This window comes from Cannabis sativa, chromosome 1 (genome assembly GCF_029168945.1).
Source record: "Cannabis sativa cultivar Pink pepper isolate KNU-18-1 chromosome 1, ASM2916894v1, whole genome shotgun sequence".
Lineage (NCBI taxonomy): Eukaryota > Viridiplantae > Streptophyta > Magnoliopsida > Rosales > Cannabaceae > Cannabis > Cannabis sativa.
This window is the reverse complement of record NC_083601.1, coordinates 52,311,985-52,337,270: the sequence shown is the minus strand read 5'-3', so window position 1 is coordinate 52,337,270 and position 25,286 is coordinate 52,311,985. Positions and strand designations below refer to the sequence as shown.

Genomic DNA, 25,286 nt, shown 5'->3' with positions numbered 1-25,286 from the left:
TAATTTAGAAATGAGAATCCTAGCAATATATATAATAACAGTAACATAATTCTCAGTTTTAATTCCTTTAATCTTTTAGGGGAATGAAAAGAAATTCCCTTGTATTTGTAAAAGAGAATATTAATACAAATCATGAGAAAATAATAATAAGGTAATGATTACTTAAATATACTTGTTTTTTCCCTCTATTTTCTTGTCTCCAATTTTCTTCCACTAACTATACTTGGATAATTTTGACTACAATTCATTTTAGAGTTTTGAAAGTAACAAAAATCTGTTAGATATGAAGTTTACAAAACAGATTTTACTCCTAAGTCCTTGTATTTAACTTAGTACGAAAATTTTATATAAACTGAAATCAATGATTTTTTTTTTAAAATGAAATCAATGAATTTTTATATTTTATTTTTAGAAACCAATAATTTATGTAAGTTACCAAATTCCAATCTAATTATCCCAATTATGGAATACTATAGACCTTACAAGCTTGTAGTTTTTGCGGAAGGGCATGAAACAGAAGTAGCATAATTTTCTTTTCATTATTCCCAGGTTATTTGCTGAACGTTTTGATCATTGACATTTTCGGAATGCTTTAACGGATCCTCAACGTGTTCAGACTCCTTCCATTGCAGAATACTGGAAGCCATTCGCTGAAGATGTGAGCACCTTCAAAATTTTATTTACTTGTTGATGAGCCATTTGACAAACTTTAAACTCGTTTATGTTCTCTCATAAGCATATGTTGGTTATTGGTTTTCATATATCATAATCCGTATCTGGTTAAATCTTCTGGCATTACTAAATAAAATAAATTCTTCAAATTACAGATGGATCCTGCTGCTGGGATAGAAGCTGAATATCACCATAAAAACAACAGGGTGCGTAATTAACTTTTGTGGTGATTAGTTAGTTTGTTTCAGTGTTAATTATTTTTATTCTATATTATTTAGGACATAGTTTATTCAACACTGCATTAGTTCTAAAGCTGATTCAGTAACATTTCATATTTACTTGTTTACTTTAACACGGAGTTTGTGCCATCTAATAATGGTCAGTACAGGTATGCAGGTGTATTGCTGGAAAGGTCTACGGTTTTCAGCTAGACAGGACTTGGAGGGATTTTCTAAGGTACGACTAGTTTAACAATTGATCACCGACACATCATCATGTCCAATTAATTTCCCACAAGCCTGAGAAAATCAAATGACAGGGCTAAACGTGCTAAAAAGGAAGAAGCAAAGGGTTCTGCACAGCAAGGGGAAGAAAATCAGGTATAATGGAACCCCATCTTGTTCTTCCCTTGCTTTCTATAATAAGTTTTTCTGCATTTGCTGTGTTCTCTCGTTAACGTCTTCTAATTTTGTTTTCTCTCACCGGTACAGATCTCAACTCATGCGAGTGAGAATGATGAAGGAATCAGAGGTGATCTCGAGGCCTCTACAACCCCAATGGATGCTGAACCTGAAATCGCTGGTGTGACTGACATGGTGTCCCAAGGTGGCAGTCCAATGCCGGACGAAAACCAGAAGCAAAGCTCTGACACAGATGCCGGTCCAGAGATGGGCCAATTGGAAGCAGATTCTGAGGCAGAGGCGGGGATCATTGAGGGTGAGGTTGATTTAGATGCAGCTTCCTGACTATATATGCCAACAACAAGTTCGATTTGGAAGAGAAAGAACTCGTCTTCATTTTCGGAATACCAAGCAAACTTTTACAGCCTTGTAATGCTCCATTCTTAAAGGTATTATAACCAGCTTAGTGAAACTTTAGTGGCTCATTCCTTCAAAGCTGCAAAAATATTTATTTCTTGTAGGATCAAATCATTACTTCTTTAATGCTCTTAGTCAAAACAGTTTTGCTCTTTTTTTATTTGTGAGTTTTGTAGGCTAAAAATGAAATGACCCCTTCTAGTTTTATACATTAGTTATATATAAATATATATTTAAGAAGAAAAAATCAACAACTCATCATTAATTTTATAAAAAACTAATTGTGAATAATAAATAATAAATTAATAACTATAAAATAAAAAACTGTATAAAAAAAAAAATAAAACTCATCATTTTTTTTATAGAATAACTGATGAGTGGTTAAAGCTTGTCGTCGATGAACAACAATGATATAAGTCTTGTGTCTATATAATTAGTGAATATCTCTTCCACTCTGTCTGTCCTGAAATCATTAGAAGTGTAAATTAAAAAAAAACAAAATTATAATTTTTATAGAAGCAATAAAAAGGTACACTTTTTCTATTAGAATTATAAAAAATTATATGTAATATTACCTTATTGTTTCTCTATATTGGTTTTGTCTCTGCAATATTGTTGCACGGCGATACAATACATTTTTGTAGTAATCTCGAACACGTTTTGGGACCTATTTTAGAATTGTGTCAAATATTTACTAAGAAATAAATTTAGTATTTTATCGAATCTTTATTATATAATTTTGTTCTTTTACAAGAAAATAAAAAAATAAAAAAAATTACCTGATTCAACACTAATTGAAAGTTCTGTAATACTGCTTCTGCAGAATCGATTGATATTTCCATCTCAGGAGCCTTAAAATAAAACAAATTATTCATCAATAAAATTTCACCTTTTAAATTAAGTGTTTCAAGTAGAGCTTAATAATAAACGCAAGAGAAGGCAATTTCAACTTTTGTTATATTATATAGTATTAGGCAGTATTAGGCATTAGTAACATTGTTTGCTTAAAGTTGTATCAGTTGCTAACCTTAAATATTAATTTAAATAATAATAATAAAAGGTAAATTTAATACAATTCTTATATTTTGTTAAATATATAAAATACAGTTTTAAATTTATTTATAAAAAATTGTATCTAACTAATTAATTTTATTAAATAGTAAGTTAAGTAAATAACTAAAAAAAATTTGATATAAAGTATGATTAATTATTTGCATTAATGTCGAATTTAAATTTAAATTAAAATTTATATAAAAAAATAATTATCTAATTTTGTTGATATTTTTAAATAATTATCTAAATTATATTTTAATAAATAAATTAAATTTAGTCTTAATTTTTTCTTAAAAAAAAAATTAATTAATTGATTTAACTGTGTTAGTTTTAACCCGTTAACGAAAAATTAAAAAAAAATCGTTAAACTAACAATTTTCTTTAGATAGATATTCACATTTAATGTAAGACAAATACAATATAATAGAGATAAGTTTAAATAATAATAATAATAATATATTTTTAAATATATGCAGGTTTAAATAAATTTAAATTTGAATCACAATGTTTAAAACAAGAGCAATTACATAAGCACATTTAAGAGTTTTTTGTGGCTAAACCCTGTCAACTATCATTCCACTTATACTTAACTCTCTAAATTCAAATTTTAGTGGTAAAACCCTCCAAACTATTCAACTCTTAATAAATTTAAGATGTTATCTATTTTTCACAGTTAATTGCGAACTTGAGGTTGAAATGTTAAGTGTAAGTAAAATGATAATTGGAAGGGTTTAACCGCTAAAAACTCGCACATTTAATATAATAGAGATATAAAAAAGACATGACAACCAAATAATTAGGGTTTTTAATTCAAAAAATACATCTCACCTGATGTTGTATTGGTGGGAAGGACATTAAAGCAGGGGGATCATCTTTATTAATTGTTGGAATTTCAGTCCCATGATCATTACTAGTATGAAACAAAAAAATTAGTACTATAATTGAAAAAAAAAAAAAGTGAATTATATATCATAATTATGAGATAACTAATTAATTAAGAAACTTACTTGTTGAGATTTTGAATGGAATTTGAGAGGCCATGTTGAGAATAATGTGGAGGAAGAGGAGATTCTTTAAAGATGTCTTCCATTATACGACCAACATCATTATTTTCAAGAAAATACTTTGATATATCATCTTCTTCAATATTTGATGTTGGGTATTTGAAGTTTAATAAATCTTCATTTTTTATATCTTTAACATTCTTCCCCTTATTATTATAATTATCATCATTATGAGAAGAATCATTCATCTTCATCATGATAACTAAATGTATCAAGCAATAATAATGTGTTTCGAATAATTAAACACAAACTAAGTTTGTATGTATTTAATTATCTATCGTAAAGTAAAGAAAGAATACAAAAAATTTAGGTATACTAGTAATTACGTTCATATATATATAGACATTATTATCACTTCCTATTCCTAATTACATTAGAATTTATATATATACATGTTCTTTTTTAAAAGTTAGTTTAAAATTTATTATGTTATCTTTTTTTTTTCTTATGTTAATTAAAATTATTATCTGAGGTATATGCGTGGAAGCAATTAACAAAGCAATGATCATTTATTTTTTTTTTTACGGTAGAATCACTTAAATTTTTTTGTATTTTTAATCTAATTTTTTTTTTCAAATATACGCTAATATTAAAATATGAGCACAATTATATTTTGTTTTGCAAAATTAGGTGGGATGACGTCATTCCTATACAGGCAGCGAGCATGACGTCATTCCCCGGTGAAGTCTCCGATTGGAGAGTGTACCATTGGGGAGCGAGGGGACTATCTGGTGGCACACGCTTGGGGATCTCTTGAAGATCAAACGATAGCGTTCCTAAGGAGCTTTCGGTAACGGTAATGGTGGTAACGATCTTGTCGTTTTTTGTTGTTTCTTTCTTGATTTCTTCTTCTGTCCAAACGGAGACTTCCAGATTGGTTGAGTTAAGTCCGTCTTTGTTGAAAGCGAGCTCTGTTTTTTAATTTTGATCGAGTGAGTTCCGATCACGAGTTTGGCGTAAACAGAGGAATTAGCTATGGGCTTTGCTTTCAGAACTCGAACATAGAGAAAGGGCATTCGTTCGATGAGGTCGTAAGCGCTGTGACTTCGGTCACTGGCTATGGATCGAAGCTTGTGATCCATTACAGTCAAAGTCCCACCACCACCATTAATTTCCATAAATTCAAAACTTTTTCTCGAAATTGAAATACACAAGAATGTAAGCACTGGTTGTATTACATATGGGAACAATCGCTGATTTTGATCCACCACAAAGCACCATGTCCTGCAAAATTTGCCAAAACTAGACTAGAGACTCCACATGGGTTCTTACAATGCAGAAATTGAAAAATGTCAAAACATTCTGCTAAGACACAAAACAACATAGAATCTCAATCCAACTGAGAGTAAAAAGGTGAGAACTTACTGCATTACCACCAAGAATTTTTGCTCTGTGGGGGCTTATTTATCATTAAAAAATATTTATACTGTAGGAATTTACTTGGTGAAATTCCAAGTTTAACCTACACCACTCAAGAAATTTGTCAAAAACGACAGGGACAAACTTGTCCCAGAAATTTTCAAATTAAAACCCCAATCAACGACAAAGAAACCTTGGTCGTTTCTCCTGCACGACAATGGAACTTGTCGTTCTCGCCTACACGACAGATCGTTTGATTCAAAACGATCTGTCGTTCTCCTTAGAATAAAACCAAGAGGAATCAGAGCTAACCCTAGCTCATTTCCTCTCTTCGAACCTTCGAGAGTCTCAGAACTCTCTCTCTTTCTCTCTGCCTTTCTCTCTGGTTCTCAAACCCTAGAACCAGAGATCTCCCTCGATCTCTTGATCGATCTAACCCAGAAACTCACCCAGAAACACCACACAACACATACACAAAGATATAACAACAAATAGTAGGGTTAGAGAGAAAAACAAACACCAGAAGTATAGAGGTTCGCCCTAGAAATTAGGGGTACATCCTCTGATGAGCTCGCCTTGAAGATCGACCTCAGATCTTGCACTATGATGAATGAATATTACAACAGGTAAGAAATCCAAGTCACAGATCGACTGGTATTTCTTAGGTTTTCTCTCTTTTGTTTTTCTGTGTTTATTTCTGTCTTATTTTCTGATTTCTCACACTAACTCTCTTCTGTTTCTTGTGCATGTACTTGAAACATCATCTGGAGCTGGAAACCTTCACAGATCTGGTAACCTAGGGCTTTAGCTTCTGGTATATCTCATCTCTTCTCTTCTGTTCCTTTTTATAGTTTTAGTTTTAGAGTTGATCACAGAACTAGGAGTTAGTTACAACTTCGGTTGTAACTAACAGCTAGTTCTTGATCCACTAGAGGCAAAGCCACATAGGATTTTTTTTTTTTCTTTTCCTGTTGTATTCTGTTTGTGCTTTTATCTGTATTTTTCACTTCATCTTGTAACACAGTAATAATAAATATTACAGTGAGATCTAATTTAACAATTTCCACCTTAGATCTCATCTGTAATGTTTATTATCATTGTGCTTCGTCTTCAAGGGTCTTAGCTCATAGTGGTAGTGGTCATCCACCACTACCAACCCCTAACAAGTCCAAGCAGTGCTTGAACTTGGTTAAGGGTAGCACCTTAGTACCGATATCAGAAGGATTCTCTTCAGTGGGAACTTTCTCTATCTGTACAGCCTTCTGTGTCACTTTATCTCGTATAAAGTGATACTTGATTTCCACATGTTTGGTTCTGTCGTGAAAGACAGGATTCTTACACAAGTGGATACAACTCTGGCTATCTGAATAGATTGTAGGTTCTTCATCTAGGAGTTTAAGTTCATCTAGTAGTCCTTTAAGCCAAATGGCTTCTTTAATAGCCTCTGTCACAGCTACATACTCAGATTCTGTTGTAGATAAAGCTACAACATGCTGCAGTTGTACTTTCCAGCTGATACAATTACCCCATAGTGTAAAGAAATAGGCAGAGGTAGATTTTCTACTATCTCTGTCACCTGCATAGTCTGCATCACTGTACCCAGTGATCATTCTGCTGTTGTCCCTTCTCTTGTAGTTTAATCCCACTTCTGTAGATCCCAATAAGTATCTTAGTAACCATTTCATAGCCTCCCAGTGTTGTTTACCTGGGTTAGCCATGTACTTACTTAGTACACTAATGGCATAGGCTAAATCAGGTCTGGTACTGACCATTAGGTACATCACAGATCCCACTGCACTAGAATAAGGCACTTCACTCATAGATTCCTTCTCAGCTGTAGTTTTAGGGCATTGGTCTTTGCTTAGATAGTACTGATTAGTCATAGGTTGCTTAGTTTGCTTTGCATTAGTCATAGAGAAATTCTCTAAGACTTTCTTAATGTAGTTTTTCTGATGTAGCCTTAGTGTCCCATGCTCCCTGTCCCTAGAGATGTTAATGCCTAGGATCTTAGCAGCCTTGCCTAAGTCCTTCATCTCAAATTCTTCCCTTAGCCAACCTTTCATTAGGTCAATCCTGGTCCTTTCCTTGCTCACAATGAGCATGTCATCTACATACAGCAGTAAGTAGATGACTTCATCAATCTTAGTGCCTTTGTAGTATAGACAGGTGTCATAATAGCTCCTAGAGAACCCCTTCTTGATCATGAACTCATCAAACCTTTTGTTCCATTGCCTTGGTGACTGTTTAAGTCCATACAGGGACTTAATCAGTTTGCAGACCAAGTCTTCTTTGCCTTTTTCCTCATATCCTTTAGGTTGTTGCATGTAGATTTCTTCCTCAAGTTCCCCATGTAGAAATGCAGTAGTTACATCCATTTGATCAACTTCTAGGTCAAATTGAGTAGCTATGGTAAGTATAATTCTGATGGTTTTATACTTAGCCACAGGTGAGAATATCTCATTAAAATCAATTCCTTCTTTCTGTGTAAATCCTTTAGCCACTAGTCTTGCCTTAAACTTCTTAGGATCTGTCTCAGTAAGTCCTTCTTTGTGTTTGAAAAGCCACTTGCATGAAACTATGCTCTTTCCTTTAGGTTTCTTCACTAGTATCCAGGTTTTGTTCTTTCTCAGAGATTCCATCTCTGTGTCCATTGCCTTGGACCATTTCTTGGCATCTTTATCAGTCATAGCTTCTTCATAGGACTTAGGTTCTGTCATTTCCACTCCCATAGCACAGAAAAATGCATAGGCTAGCACTTCTTCCCAAGCTGTGAAGCTGAATCTCTGTGTAGGTCTAGGAACCCTTCTAGTTCTGTCTCTGGTCAGTTGGTAATCTTGTATTGCCTCATTTTCTTGTCCTTCTTCAGTAATAGGTTCCACCTGAATGTTGTCATCCTGAACTTGGTCATTTCCTTCCAAGTTTTCATCTCCCTGAGTATTTTCCACCTATTCTAGTTCCACCTGAACAGTATTAGGTTGAGTGTTCCTTGTTTGCATGTCCACAGATGTGCCTGCAGGGTTAGTGTCTAAAGTAGGACTAGATATTGCATTATTATTAGTAATACAAGGAAATAAATCTTCCTTAAAAACAACATCCCTACTATTTATAGCTTTAAACCCTTGTTTCTCTCTTACCCATAATCTGTAGCCTTTAGTGCCTTCAGGATATCCAAGAAACACACATTTGAGAGCTCTAGGCTCTAACTTACCAACACTCTGATGTGCATAGGCTGCACATCCAAATACTCTTAAGTTTGAGAGATCAGGAGGCTTACCTGACCAGATCTCCTCTGGTGTCTTGAAATCAATGGCACTGGATGGACTTCTGTTCACCAGGTAGGCTGCTGTTAACACAGCTTCTCCCCAAAAACCTTTTGTAAGTCCAGATTGTAATAGTAGGCATCTGACCTTGTTCATCAAGGTCCTATTCATCCTCTCAGCTACCCCATTCTGTTGAGGAGTGATTCTCACAGTTCTGTGCCTTTGAATTCCAATAGAGCCACAATACCTGTTAAATTCATCACTGCAAAACTCTAAGCCATTGTCAGTCCTTAGGGTTTTAACCCTTTGATTAGTTAAATTTTCCATTAGGGTTTTCCATTGTATGAATTTAGATAAAGCCTCATTTTTATGTTTGAGTAAAAATACCCAAACTTTTCTAGAATGGTCATCAACAATAGACATAAAATACACATTTCCACCATGTGTTGGAGTTTTCTCTGGTCCCCAAAGATCAGAGTGAACATACTCCAATATGTGCTTAGTTTTATGAATACCTGTTTTAAATTTTAGTCTATGATGTTTACCTAAAACACAAGATTCACAGAAGTCAACTTTGCTTACTCTGTCCTTACCCAGTAGCCTTTGATCACTCATAATCTGTAGGCCTTTCTCACTGATATGCCCCAGCCTTCTGTGCCATAGAACAGCTTTTAGGTCTTCTGGATTGCTAGTGACTGCATTGTTGCAGTGAGTCACTGGTTCTCCATCTAAGTAGTATAACCCTTCATGTTTGTGGCCTTTGATTATTGTCATAGCACCTTTACTTAGCTTCATTGAACCTGCTTCAATTTTGCTAACAATACCCATGTCATCTAGAACACTTATAGAAATTAAATTTCTAGCAAGATTAGGGACATACCTTACACCAGTTAGGGTTCTGACAATTCCATCAAACATTTTGAAACTTACATTACCTGAACCTTCTATATTGCATGTGTTGTTATTTCCCAGAATTACTTTGCCACCATTAGAATTTCTGTAATCAGTTAGGATTTCTCTAGAATTTGTCATGTGAAAAGTGCACCCAGAATCCAAAATCCAGTCATCTTTGAAAGATGTAGATGCAACATAGACTTCACCACTATCATAGCCATCTGAGTAGTTTGCTTCTTGTTGCTTGTCATTTTGCTGTTTGTTTTGATCTGATCTTTCTGAGAACCTGCCTCCTTTCTTGTTCTTGTATTTGTTGTTGTAGAAATAGCAGTCTTTCTTGTAGTGTCCAGGTTTTCCACAATAGAAACACCCTGTAGAATCACCAGAATCTCTTGATGGTGATCTACTCTTTCCTTTGTTTGAGTTTCTATGATGATGTGCACTATTACTTCTACCCCTGTTATGGTAGGGTTTCTTGTGAGATGGCCTTCCCCTACTTAGGTTCATTTCACCATGTCCAGAATTGGATTTTTCACTCTTCATCTCTAAGTCTTTAGATTTTAGGGCTGAAATGACTTCATCAAGTGTGATTGAAGTCCTTCCATACTTGATTGCTGTCTTTACCTCTCTGTATGAATCAGGCAATGAATTCAAAATGATTATTGCCTGATTTTCATCACTTAGAGCTTCATTCTCTCCTGAATTTGCCAATTCAATGTGCATTCTGAGAAACTCATCAAGGTTCTGATCTAGGGTCTTAGTGTGACTCATCTTAAACCCAAAGATTCTCTCCTTTAGGTAGATCTTGTTAGTAAGGGACTTCTGTTGGAACTGTTCTTCAAGTTTCTTCCAGATCTTGGCAGGAGTCTCTTCTTTATCAACCAATCTGATAATTGCATCAGAAAGATTGAAAATTATAATTCCAGTAGCTGTTTCTAACAGCTCTTCTTGTTGAATCTTTGAAGTGTTGTCTGGCCATTCAATAGGGTCTTCAAGAACCCTAAGTAGTTTCTGTTGAGCCAACAGAGATCTGATCTTTCTTCTCCAGATCCTGTAATCACCAGATCCATCAAAACGATCAATGTCAACCTTGATATTGCTCATGTTAGAAAAAAAAAATCAAAATTAAATTGAGATGAGTTTAGAAAGATTGATTTATTTTCAGTTTGTGGAATTTCCACAGGTTTCCCACTGTCCACAATTTCTTGTTGTATTTCTTCTTCTTCTCCCAGTCTTTGTCACTTTCTTGATTCTTTCTTGAGTTGATTAAAGCTTGAACCAAAGCTCTGATACCACTGTAGGAATTTACTTGGTGAAATTCCAAGTTTAACCTACACCACTCAAGAAATTTGTCAAAAACGACAGGGACAAACTTGTCCCAGAAATTTTCAAATTAAAACCCCAATCAACGACAAAGAAACCTTGGTCGTTTCTCCTGCACGACAATGGAACTTGTCGTTCTCGCCTACACGACAGATCGTTTGATTCAAAACGATCTGTCGTTCTCCTTAGAATAAAACCAAGAGGAATCAGAGCTAACCCTAGCTCATTTCCTCTCTTCGAACCTTCGAGAGTCTCAGAACTCTCTCTCTTTCTCTCTGCCTTTCTCTCTGGTTCTCAAACCCTAGAACCAGAGATCTCCCTCGATCTCTTGATCGATCTAACCCAGAAACTCACCCAGAAACACCACACAACACATACACAAAGATATAACAACAAATAGTAGGGTTAGAGAGAAAAACAAACACCAGAAGTATAGAGGTTCGCCCTAGAAATTAGGGGTACATCCTCTGATGAGCTCGCCTTGAAGATCGACCTCAGATCTTGCACTATGATGAATGAATATTACAACAGGTAAGAAATCCAAGTCACAGATCGACTGGTATTTCTTAGGTTTTCTCTCTTTTGTTTTTCTGTGTTTATTTCTGTCTTATTTTCTGATTTCTCACACTAACTCTCTTCTATTTCTTGTGCATGTACTTGAAACATCATCTGGAGCTGGAAACCTTCACAGATCTGGTAACCTAGGGCTTTAGCTTCTGGTATATCTCATCTCTTCTCTTCTGTTCCTTTTTATAGTTTTAGTTTTAGAGTTGATCACAGAACTAGGAGTTAGTTACAACTTCGGTTGTAACTAACAGCTAGTTCTTGATCCACTAGAGGCAAAGCCACATAGGATTTTTTTTTTTCTTTTCCTGTTGTATTCTGTTTGTGCTTTTATCTGTATTTTTCACTTCATCTTGTAACACAGTAATAATAAATATTACAGTGAGATCTAATTTAACATATACATATATTATAATTACTCTTACTAAACTTATTTAATTTTGTGGGGGTTTTTCTACTATTTTAATCTATAGTTATGAAATTAAAAAATTACATTTAATTTTTTAAAAGGCAGTATTTTTGTTAGTGGGGGCTATAGCCCCCACATCATTCAAAGTGGGTCCGTCCCTGTTACCACTGGTAATATGATGTGCTGCATTCAGTATACAAGAATTGCTAGTTGCACAAGCTGCTGATATTGAGTAGTTTGGTCCATTCCAGCCCTGAAATTTTTGGCAACCTTAATTACAATGTGTACAAGTTTTGTATTTTGTCTGCCATGAGACTTGAAGCGGGGACGTTATAATAATAATAATATATTTTAAGATATATGCAGTACGTTTAAATTTGAATCACAATACTAAATATTTTTAGATATGTACAGTAAATTTAAATTTGAATCACAATGTTTAAAAAAAGAACAATTACATAAGCACATTTAAGAGTTTTTTGTGGCTAAACCCTGTCAACTATCATTCCACTTATACTTAACTCTCTAAGTTTAAATTTTAGTGGTAAAACCCTCCAAACTATTCAACTCTTAATAAATTTAAGGTGTTAATTATTTTTCACAGTTAATTGCGAACTTGAGGTTGAAATGTTAAGTGTAAGTAAAATAATAATTGGAAGGGTTTAACCGCTAAAAACTCGCACATTTAATATAATAGAGATATAAAAAAGACATGACAACCAAATAATTAGGGTTTTTAATTCAAAAAATACATCTCACCTGATGTTGTATTGGTGGGAAGGACATTAAAACAGGGGGATCATCTTTATTAATTGTTGGAATTTCAGTCCCATGATCATTACTAGTATGAAACCAAAAAATTAGTACTATAATTGAAAAAAAAAATGAATTATATATCATAATTATGAGATAACTAATTAATTAAGAAACTTACTTGTTGAGATTTTGAATGGAATTTGAGAGGCCATGTTGAGAATAATGTGGAGGAAGAGGAGAATCTTTAAAGATGTCTTCCATTATACGACCAACATCATTATTTTCAAGAAAATACTTTGATATATCATCTTCTTCAATATTTGATGTTGGGTATTTGAAGTTTAATACATCTTCATTTTTTATATCTTTAACATTCTTCCCCTTATTATTATAATTATCATCATTATGAGAAGAATCATTCATCTTCATCATGATAACTAAATGTATCAAGCAATAATAATGTGTTTCGAATAATTAAACACAAACTAAGTTTGTATGTATTTAATTATTTATCGTAAAGTAAAGAAAGAATACAAAAAATTTAGGTATACTAGTAATTACGTTTTTATATATATAGACATTAGAATAATTATCTTTTTTACCCCCTGTACTTATGACACTATACTATTATGCCCCTTAATCTATTCAGCTTGTTACAAATAGTCCTTGTATAATTTTATATGCATACATTTAGTCCTTCTGTTATTTTGTTTAAAAATACCGTTTGTATTGATGATGTGGTATTATAACAAAGGATAGAGTAGTAATTTCATCTATTTTTAGAGGGAAAATTGACTATGAGGTGGCATAATAACTGACAATGAAAGATGATTAAAAAATGATTTCATAACCTTTTAAAAAAATTTAATAAAAATAATTTTATTAAAATAATTCCAATCGTTTTTTAGCAGTTCAAATTAGAAAAATGTGTAAAATTAGGATTCTACAGTATTTGAAGAGATGGATATCACTAGAAAGAACATGGGATTTTTGGAAAATTAAGGTAATGATATTCTATTTTTTGGGATGTTATTTTTCATTTTTTTTTTCCTGTGATTGTAATTTTTATGACTTGTAAGTTATTTTCCTAATGGTATATAATTTTTCAACTACTATCTATGTATAATGCCACATTATTAATTTAACAGTCAACTTTAGTCAATTTTAACAGAATGAGATAGAAGGATTATACTATTCCAACTGATATATTTTAGGGGTATTTTTAACTACACTTATACATTAAGGGGCATCATAGTATAGTGTCATAAGTACAGGACTAAAAAAGCTAATTATTATAGACATTATTATCACTTCCTATTCCTAATTACATTAGAATTTATATATATACATGTTCTTTTTTAAAAGTTAGTTTAAAATTTATTATGTTATCTTTTTTTTTTCTTATGTTAATTAAAATTATTATCTGAGGTATATGCGTGGAAGCAATTTACAAAGCAATGATTATTTATTTATTTTTACGGTAAAATCACTTAAATTTTTTTGTATTTTTAATCTAATCTTTTTTCAAATATACGCTAATATTAAAATATGAGCACAATTATATTTTGTTTTGCAAAATTAGGTGGGATGACGTCATTCCTATACAGGCAGCGAGCATGACGTCATTCCCCGGTGAAGTCTCCGATTGGAGAGTGTACCATTGGGGAGCGAGGGGACTATCTGGTGGCACACGCTTGGGGATCTCTTGAAGATCAAACGATAGCGTTCCTAAGGAGCTTTCGGTAACGGTAATGGTGGTAACGATCTTGTCGTTTTTTGTTGTTTGTTTCTTGATTTCTTCTTCTGTCCAAACGGAGACTTCCAGATTGGTTGAGTTAAGTCCGTCTTTGTTGAAAGCGAGCTCTGTTTTTTAATTTTGATCGAGTGAGTTCCGATCACGAGTTTGGCGTAAACAGAGGAATTAGCTATGGGCTTTGCTTTCAGAACTCGAACATAGAGAAAGGGCATTCGTTCGATGAGGTCGTAAGCGCTGTGACTTCGGTCACTGGCTATGGATCGAAGCTTGTGATCCATTACAGTCAAAGTCCCACCACCACCATTAATTTCCATAAGTTCAAAACTTTTTCTCGAAATTGAAATACACAAGAATGTAAGCACTGGTTGTATTACATATGGGAACAATCGCTGATTTTGATCCACCACAAAGCACCATGTCCTGCAAAATTTGCCAAAACTAGACTAGAGACTCCACATGGGTTCTTACAATGCAGAAATTGAAAAATGTCAAAACATTCTGCTAAGACACAAAACAACATAGAATCTCAATCCAACTGAGAGTAAAAAGGTGAGAACTTACTGCATTACCACTGGTAATATGATGTGCTGCATTCAGTATACAAGAATTGCTAGTTGCACAAGCTGCTGATATTGAGTAGTTTGGTCCATTCCAGCCCTGAAATTTTTGGCAACCTTAATTACAATGTGTACAAGTTTTGTATTTTGTCTGCCATGAGACTTAAACTAAGTTGATCTTTTGTTACCAAGTCTATAGCTAGTATAGCAGGGCCCATGTTGGTTCCTTTTATGTAAAAGGAACAGTAAAAGGATTTATCTACAAACTTAATGCTTCATTTGCTTCAGTAAAAACTTAATAAAACAAAGAAAAAACAATAACAATAAAAAATGGCAATAGAATTTAAAATGTGAAGTCGTAATTGAAACTAGGTGGAAGGCTCCACTGGGCCCACGTTTTGTTTATAATGGAATACCCGACCATATATATATATGACACTTTATTAATTAATTTAGTTTAGTTTAATTATTAGTTATCTTTCTTAGTTCTCTATACCAAATTGAATAAGAAAAATATTGTAATTAACAAGTGTGATTTTATTTGTTTTGGAAAGAACACTGTTACAGTGTGAAATTTATAGATATGCATCTAATTATATATTTATAGTATGGTGAAAAATTGAAGACGGAGGGAAAAAATCAGCGATGAATCGGTGGTAATACACAGTAGAGATTCGGGAATGGGAATCGGGGAATGGGAATGGAGTTGAAATTTGAAGTTGAAAAATAAAATAATATAAACCAAATATCATAAAAAATAAAAATAACTAGCATTGAAATTGGAAAGAATTTAACCTCGAAAATAGAAACAACCTCACCTAATGTTATTCAGATGGTTTCATCAATCAAAACAAAAGAAAAAGAAAAGTATATATATCATTTGTTATGAAGCAATTAATAAGTAAGTATTAATGGGGTTTAACAAGACCATACCTCAGCTTGACCATCTGTAAGAATGTATATAACATATGCCTAATCAACATGTTAAGAGCAATGTAAATGGCATTATAAGTAACTACATAGAATTAATGTATATAACACAATACTCTACACTCCACATACTAATAATATATATATATATACCTTTGATGCTGATAAGTTACTTGAATGGCTTTCCATTCCATAGCAAATAAATGGTTATGAATAGCATATTGTTCATTCCCCTTGCATTGCATACCAAGGCCTCCAATTCCATGTTGCCCCATATCGATCAGGAGACATTAATGAAGAGACAGCCTCAAAAGATGGATGAGGAATTGGAGAAATGGTTTTAAACTGTTTATCGAATTAAACACTGTAAAACAGATATATGGTTCAAGACAAGAGTATTGGATTTCATATCTCCAACCTCAAAGTAATTAATTAGGAAGAGTAGAATAGAGCTTGAATCAGACGACCATAATCTGAGTCTGAATCAACAACATATGAAGAGGCATCTTCAGTACTGCCATTTGAAGCAATTAAAGTTGTATGTGAATTGTTGTTGTTGTCATCTTCAGAATAAAGCAAGTGATCAAAATACTCATCCATCATTCACTACTAGTCAGTGGAAGACAAGCCTTTTCTTTCTCTCTTCAAGTTGGAAACAATTAATTAGCTCATAGTGAATAGTATCTCAAGTAGTGTTTGAAGTAAGTTCAAAACTTGAGTTGAGGTGTTCATAGCTAAGCTATATAAAAAATGATTAGCTTATGTAGTCTTTAGAGTAAACGGTACTTCAACTGTACTATGAATGCATGCAGTAATCTCCAAGTAAAGGCATATTGGATTCAGTGTTATTTTGGACTCGGTCCTGCCTCTCAGTTCCAATGAGTGGCGGTTTGAGCGGGTGAATTTTATGTTGTTAAGATCTCAATTGCCTTCATCACCGTTTTTTTTGTTTGTAATGTTTTGGCCCTTTACTATTTTCCTTTTTATATATTATATATTCTTTTAAGGGTTATTTACAAAAATATGGGAAAATAAAGATGTGTTTTGATATATATGGCATAAAAACTTAATCACTCTAAATATGGCATTTTTTTAAAAAAACTTACAAATATGGGAAAAAGTCATAAGGAATGCCATAAAAAACTTTAAATTTGTGTTTCTTTTTATTATTATTTTTTTTTAAAAAAAATAAAACACTAAAATAAATAAAAAATGATCTCAACTGTAGATGTTATTTTTTTTTTCACAGAAATTAAACTTGTTTTTTATTTAAACTACTATTTATTTTTTTTTCTTTATTTTTTTGTTAAAAACTAATTATTTCATTAAAAGCAGCAGAAAAAAAAAAACCAGTTTCATCAACATCATCTTGAAAAAAAAAACAATATAAAAAATATAATCTAAAAATAATACAAAGTTTAAAAATTAGTTTCATCAACATTGAAAGAAACTAATAATTTCATTAAAAGAATAAAAAAATAGTTTAATTATGTTATTACAAATTTTTTATTTTAAGTTACTTTTTTATTATTTTGTTACTAGGTTTGAAACTTACACTTATATTTTGTTTTTAATATTGGTATGCATGGTATGTTGTTTTGATTATATTTGTGATTTGTGTTTTTTTTTTTTGTATTTTTGTGTGTGTGTATTTTTTTTTATTTGATTGTCTGATGAAACTGGTTTCAGTTAACTTTATAATTAATATTTATATTTTGTTATGATTTTTTATAGCGTCAAAACTGGTTTCACAGGTCGAAACTGGTTTTATAGGTTTTAACTGTTCTATAATGAGGTTGCTCTATTTTTATGATATTATTGTATTTTTTTTAGTTTGTATAAAACTAGTTTTATTATTGTATGATATTTGAACAAAAATTTTTATTTTATTTTAAATAATCAGTTTCTGACACACATATTATTTTCATAACTGGTTTTTTAAGTAACTAGTTTTCATAACTGATTTTTTTATTGTTGTTCACAATTGAGTTTAAAGTTTCAATTTTTTATTTGAATATTTCAAGAAACTGGTTTTTATTTGTTTGTTTTACTAACTGGTTTCTCATATTCTACTATTTTTTTTTTGTTATTCTTTTATGATTTTTATAGCATTTTTGTTTCTTTAATTTTCTTTGTTTCTTTGTTATATTTGCTACATAATATATGTTTTAATCAATTCTATTTTTTGAGCAAGCAAATAAAAATTAAATGTCAAAATAAAGAATGAAGTTAGAAGTTTGATTATTAGGTATTGATATAATATTTATATGTTCAAAACTGATTTTTAAATTTAGTATCGTTTGTAAAAGATTAGTTATTAGGCATTGTGTATATTTCATTATGTTATTGATGAAACTATTTTTTTCCTATTTTAATGAAATAATCAGTTTCTTTTAATATTGATGAAACTGGTTTTAAAGTTAGTATCGTTTTTAGATTGTAATTTTTTTCATTATCTTGTTGATGAAACTATTTTTTTTTTATTCTTTTAATAAAATTATTAGTTTCTTTCAATGTTGATGAAACTAGTTTTTAAAGTTTGTATTCTTTTTCAGATTATGATTTTTTATATTGTTTGTTTTTTCATGATGATGTTGATGAAACTGATTTTTTTTTTCTGCTGTTTTAATAAAATAATTAGTTTTTAACAAAAAAAAAATAGTAGTTTAAACAAAAAAAAAAAAGTTTAATTTATGTAAAAAAATAAGATACAAAAATGTACACTAATTATATATATTCATAGGTTTTTACTATTCTGTAATGAGGTTGCTCTATTTTTGTGATATTATTGTATTTTTTTTAGTTTGTATAAAACTAGTTTTATTATTGTATGATATTTGAACAACAATTTTTATTTTATTTTAAATAATCAGTTTCTGACACACATATTATTTTCATAATTAGTTTTTTTAAGTAACTAGTTTTCATAACTGGTATTTTTATTGTTGTTCACAATTGAGTTTAAAGTTTCAATTTTTTATTTGATTATTTCAAGAAACTGGTTTTTATTTGTTTGTTTTTATTTTGATTGTTTTACTAACTGGTTTCTCACATTGTACTGTTTTTTTTTTTGTTATTCTTTTATGATTTTTATTGCATTTTTGTTTCCTTTTTTTTTTCTCTTTGATTTTAATTTATGTTTCTCTTTGGTATATTTGCTACATAATGTATGTTTAAATCAATTCTATTTTTTGAGCAAGCAAATAAAAATTAAATGCCAAAATAAAGAATGAAGTTAGAAGTTTGGTTATGAGGTATTGATATAAAATTTATATGTTCAAAACTGGTTTTTAAATTTAGTATCTTTTGTAAAAGTTTAGTTATTAGGCATTGTGTATTTTTCATTATGTTATTGATGAAACTATTTTTTTTTCCTATTTTAATGAAATAATCAGTTTCTTTTAATATTGATGAAACTGGTTTTAAAGTAAGTATCTTTTTTAGATTGTAATTTTTTTCATTATCTTGTTGATGAAACTATTTTTTTTTATTCTTTTAATAAAATTATTAGTTTCTTTCAATATTGATGAAACTTGTTTTTAAAGTTTGTATTCTTTTCAGATTATGATTTTTTATATATTTTTTTTTCATGATGATGTTGATGAAACTGGTTTTTTTTTCTGCTGTTTTTAATAAAATAATTAGTTTTTAACAAAAAAAATAAATAGTAGTTTAAATAAAAAAAAAACAAGTTTAATTTCTGTAAAAAATGAGATACAATAATGTACACTAATTATATATATTTATATATATACAAAGAAAAAAATAGTTTGAGAAAAAAAAAAAAAAGAGAGAGAGAGACTCAAAAAGAAATTAGAAAAAAAAAATAAAAAAGAAAATTAGAGAGAGAGAAGAGAAAGAAAGAAAAAAAAAAGTCAGCAACTGAAATTATAAATGTAATGTTTGAAAAAAAAAAAAGTTAGTATTTGGTGTAAATTTTCCAAATAAAAAGAAACCCTAAAATGTAAATGTAAAATAAACTAAAAAAAAATAAAATTAATTATGTTAGAAACAAAAACATGAAATATGGGTATGGATAATAAGTTTACAAAAATATGGCATATCAAATACCATAAAAAGTCTTAATTGTGAAAAAATGCCATAGAAGAGTGGCAAACCTATAAATGCCATATTTTTGTAACTTTTGTACAAAATCCCATATTTGATGTAATTTTCACTTCTTTTAATTATTTTTATTATATATACCGTATATTATATGTATTTATTACTTAATTATTGGTGAAAAATTCTTAGACATTTATGCCAGTTTGCTATATGCAGGTAGAAGAAAAAAAAAATCTCTAAAAAAGAAATAGTAGAAAAGAAAATATATATATATATATATATATTTGTTATTTTAAATTTTATTTATTTACGTTTGTCAATTAAATTGGGTCATGTGTACACCATAAATACATGAACAGTCCATCATGACCGCTAATAGCAAAAAATGAATAAAAATATCAAAATGCTAACAGAACCCGAATTTGGTCGCCAAAAAATAAATTTTAAGAGTTAATTACTAGCAAGATAGAACTTTTAAAAATCAGTTCTCTTTCACCTATTTGGTTCTTCTTCTCTTCCACATTGGCTTTGTCTTTACTCCAAGCTTGTTGCAAGGTGACGGAACACATTGCTATAATAAACCCGATCACTTTGTGGCATCTATGTTGAAAATAAAATTGTGTTAAAAATTTACTAACAAATGAATCAAATACTTACAAAAATCTATGTTTTATATAATTTTGTTCTTTCAAACAATCTTTTCTTTTAAAAAAATAATAAATAAAGAAAATAATAATAACCTGATTCACCACTGTTTTAAACCTTTCTAATACTGCTTCTGCATTATTGATTGACAGATCCATCTGAGGAGCCTTAAAAAACAAAATTTATTTATTAATAATCTTTTAAATTCAGAATCTTTTGCTTCAAGTAGAGCTTATAATAACAAATGCAAAAGAATAAAATTTCGACTTTAATTATATATATATGTATATCTACTAAACAACTTTTTAATTTCGGGATTGAATCGGATTTGATTTCTTAGAGAATCTATTGAGATTAAATGTAACAACTATAAATAGGTGTTTTTCTATTCTAAAAGGGAGTTCTGATCTCCAATCTTTAAAGCTCATACTTGAGATTCAGAGTCAAATTTAGAGAGAGAGTACAATATCATAATGAGTGTGCGTAAAGGAACGTAATAGGAGTATCACTCTAGAAGTGATTTTCTATTTCTTTGTAATTATTCACTGTGTTGAGTTGTAATCTTAGGCTTATTCAATTGTGTACTATTGACTATTCCTAATTGATAAAAGATCCATGATTCATTCATTCTCGAACTAAGTTTTTCTTGTCTAATTTTAATTAAGTTCTAATTTTAATTTTGTGATTGGTTTTAGTTTTATTTATGCATTCTTGAATATTGTTACTGTTGTAACAATCGGTTTTGAAGGTGATCATTCACCACAAAATCTCCAAGGTACTCTATTTCCTTTTAGTTAAGGATTATGTTTCGAGAGCATGATTAAATAATTCTAACTATCAACTCAGCAAACAAACTATTCAAAATTGACAAATCAAACCAACTCAACAAAACTTAAATTATGTCTAAATTTTCTTACAAAATTAATCTTTATTATCAAAACTCAAAACAGGCAGAAGAAGAGATGGATCATGAAGAAAGAGATTGCACTTTTTTCTTATGTAATTCTAGTAATTTTAAAGATCTTTTTAAATATATATATTGAGGATAAGATTATAATATAATTTTACCTGATTTTGTATTAGTGGCCGGAAGGGCATTGAATTTGAAGCAAAGGGATATTCATTATTCATCAAGAATGGTACTTGAGTTTCATTAGTCACATGATCATCACTAGTATCATATATTAAAACACAAAATTAATATATAGATATCATAAAATTATATAATGAGAGAAATTAATTAATAAAATAAACTTACATATTGAGTTGTTGCATGAAATTTGAGATGCCAAGTTGATGAGAATTGTTATTATTAGGAGAAGAACTATTAGAGTCTTTAAATATGTGTTGCATAGTATCACCAACAGCCTCCTCATCAAAAAAAATAGTTCCTTTAAGAATAATGCTACTTATTAAATCATCATCTTCTGATATTGGTAATAATTGAATAACTTGGTTATTTTCCTTATTATCCAATATTGATGGAAATTGGAAGTTTAATAATTGTTTTTGAAATTCTTCCATATTCACCTTAGTAATAGTGTACTAATAAGTTTTACTATATATTTTATGTACGAAAGGGAACTCTATTATTGATTTTATTTATAATATAGAGTAATTAGCAAATTTTTAATATACAAGGTTTGTCTATTTATATACGTACTCTTATTAATTCTAGTTAGTTTTTTTAAAAAATATGTTATCTTTTTTTTTTTGACAAAAAAAAAGATCGGGATTTAAATCTCTTTTTTTTAAATGGATAGGGATTTTGCCACCATATATGCACATATGTACACGTGTCATCATTTTCACTCTGAATCTGATTTATGCTCCTTTTTGAATGCCTTGGTTATCTCATATCCACAGGAACCAATGGCAAATATCCAAACACAGCATAACCCTTCTGCGTCAAATCCTATACAGTATGGTTATACTTCTCCGACCACTGAGCTGCCGTCGGTGCCGCCTTCTCAGCCACCTGGTGAATGGCCGGGTACCTGTTTACAAAATGCTTGAGTCTTCTCCGCTGCCTTAACTGTCAAATAATGAGCTTTGTAAACGATCGATCTGCTTAGCCAATGGTGGCGCATGCTTATCAAACTTGTGTGTAGCTTCGTCTACCTGTCATAGTGAATCCACTTCTTAATTTGAGATTGAGCAAAGGGAAAACCTAATAAACACCCAATTCACATATATCATCACAATATTTTCGTTTCAAATAAGCTTAGTAATCAAGATCAAGATCAAGATCTCTCTCTATCTTTCTGTACATAGAGCACCAGAAAACTTTTCTTATTCATGTTTATATATGCTAACGCAGGAAACGAAGGTCGAAAAAATAGATCAGACTCAAAGAATCGTTGATAAGATTCTCGGAGCTGAGTAATATCAGATATTGAATAACAAAAAGTATTTTCTTGGAGCTCTTAAGATTGATTTGGCCTGAAAAATTGTAAAGAAAGATTTAAGAAGAGATTACACGTGTCATTATTCCTTCTTTTAGCTCTCCGCGTGTCTACCGCCACGTGTAAACCTTTTTTTTTTTTTTTTTTTTAAAGGATATTTATCGATTGATTAGATGAAATGATAGCATTTTTTTTTCTATATGGTTAAATTTAAAGATTTTTGTCCAATTTTAGTAAAAAAATTTTAACATAGATAAAAGTTTAGAGGACCTGATTTACTACATATCAAAGTTGTAGTGATATAATTTGGTAGATATCAAAATTTGGGGAGCATGTTTTAGTACGTAAACAATCACTGAAACAATAAAAATGAATGAAAAATAGTTTAGGGAAATTTTTAACGCCAAAAAAAATTCAAAGGACATGATTTGGTACATATCAAAGTTCGGGGAAGAAAAATCATAATTAGCCAAGTCAAAATATACACAAATTGTTTATTAATTTTCCTAAAATAAATTAGCTCTTACTTATATATAAGTTTGTGCTTTATTAATTCTAGTATATATGCACATATGTACACGTGTCATATTTTGATTGGCCCAAAATTAATACATATTTTGTTTTCTCTCACCGGTACAGATCTCAACTCCTGCGAGTGAAAATGATGAAGGAATCAGAGGTGATCTCGAGACCTCGACAACCCCAATGGATGCTGAACCTGAAACCGATGGTGTGACTGACATGGTGTACCAAGGTGGCAGTCCAATGCCGGACGAAAACCAGAAGCAAAGCTCGACACAGATGTCGGTCCAGAGATGGGCCAATTGGAAGCACATTCTGAGGCAGAGGCGGGGATCATTGAGGGTGAGGTTGATTTAGATGCAGCTTCCTGACTATGCCAACATCAAGTTCGATTTAGAAGAGAACGAACTCATCTTCATTTCCGGAATACCAAGCAAACTTTTGCAGCCTTGTAATGCTCCATTCTTAAAGGTATTATAACCAGCTTAGTGAAACTTTAGTGGCTCATTCCTTCAAAGCTGCAAAAATATTTATTTCTTGTAGGATCAAATCATTACTTCTTTATGCTCTTAGTCAAAACAGTTTTGCTCTTTTTTTATTTGTGAGTTTTGTAGGCTAAAAATGAAATGACCCCTTTTAGTTTTATACATTAGTTATATATAAATATATATTTAAGAAGAAAAAATCAAGAACTCATGATTAGTTTTATACAGTTTGTGTTCCAAAAAATAGATAAAAATATCAAAATGCTAATAGAACCCGAGTTTTGTGGCAAAAAATAAATTTTGATAGTTAATTACTAGTTAAGATAGAACTTTTAAAAATCTGTTCTCTTTCACCTATTTAGTTCTTCTTCTCTACTACCTTGGCTTTGTCTTTCCTCCAAGCTTGTTGCAAGGTGACGGAAAACATTGTTATAATAAACCCGATCACTTTGTGGCATCTATGTTCAAAATAAAATTATGTCAAAAATTTACTAACAAAATGAATCAAATACTTTACAAAAATCTATGTTTTATATAATTTTGTTCTTTTAAACAATCTTTTCTTTAAAAAAAATAATAAATAAAGAAAATAATAATAACCTGATTCACCGCTGCTTTAAAGTTTTCTAATACTGCTTCTGCATTATTGATTGACAGATCCATCTGAGGAGCCTTAAAAAAACAAAATTTATTCATCAATAATATTTTAAATCTAAAATTATTTGCTTCAAGTAGAGCTTATAATAACAAATGCAAAAGAATAAAATTTCGACTTTAATTATATACACGTATATCTACTAAACAACTTTTCAATTTCGTGATTGAATTAATTATATGATTTAATTTCTTAGAGAATCTATTGGGATTAAATTTAATAACTATAAATAGGTGGAACTCTATTCTAAAACGGAGTTCTAGTCTCAAATTTTTAAAGGTCATACTTGAGATTCATAGTTAAGTTTAGAGAGAGAGGTCAAGATCATAATGAGTGTGTGTAAAGGAATATAATAGGAGTATCACTTTAGAAGTGATTTTCTATTTCTTTGTAATTATTCACTGTGTTGAGTTGTAATCTTAAGCTTATTCAATTGTATACTATATATTGACTATTCCTAATCAATAAAAGATCCATGATATTCCCGAGCTAAATTTTTCTTGTCTAATTTTAATTTTGTGATTGGTTTTAGTTTTGTTTATATGCATTCTTGAATATTGTTACTATTGTAACAATCGATTTTGAAGGTGATCATTCACTACAAAATCTCCAAGGTACTCTATTTCCTTTTAGTTAAGGAATATGTTTAGTGAGCATGATTAAATAATTCTGACTATCAACTAGCAAACAAACTATTCAAAATTGACAAACCAAACCAACTCAACAAAACTCAAATTATGTCTAAATTTTCTTACAAAATTGATTTTTATTATCAAAACTCAAAAAAGGCTGAAGAAGAGATGTATCATGAAGAAAGAGAGTTCACTTTTTTCTTATGTAATTCTAATAATTTTAAAGATCTTTTCATATATATA

General features: G+C 30.6%; 1 long non-coding RNA gene across 1 annotated transcript; it reads left to right on the top strand.

The window, feature by feature from the left end:
• The first annotated feature begins 582 nt into the window (after positions 1 to 582).
• Positions 583 to 23,522, top strand: LOC133033606 (uncharacterized). Its single transcript, XR_009685751.1, has 4 exons — positions 583 to 658; positions 828 to 878; positions 1,069 to 1,271; positions 23,389 to 23,522. It is a non-coding gene; the product is annotated as an uncharacterized LOC133033606 (long non-coding RNA).
• Positions 23,523 to 25,286: the final 1,764 nt, after the last annotated feature.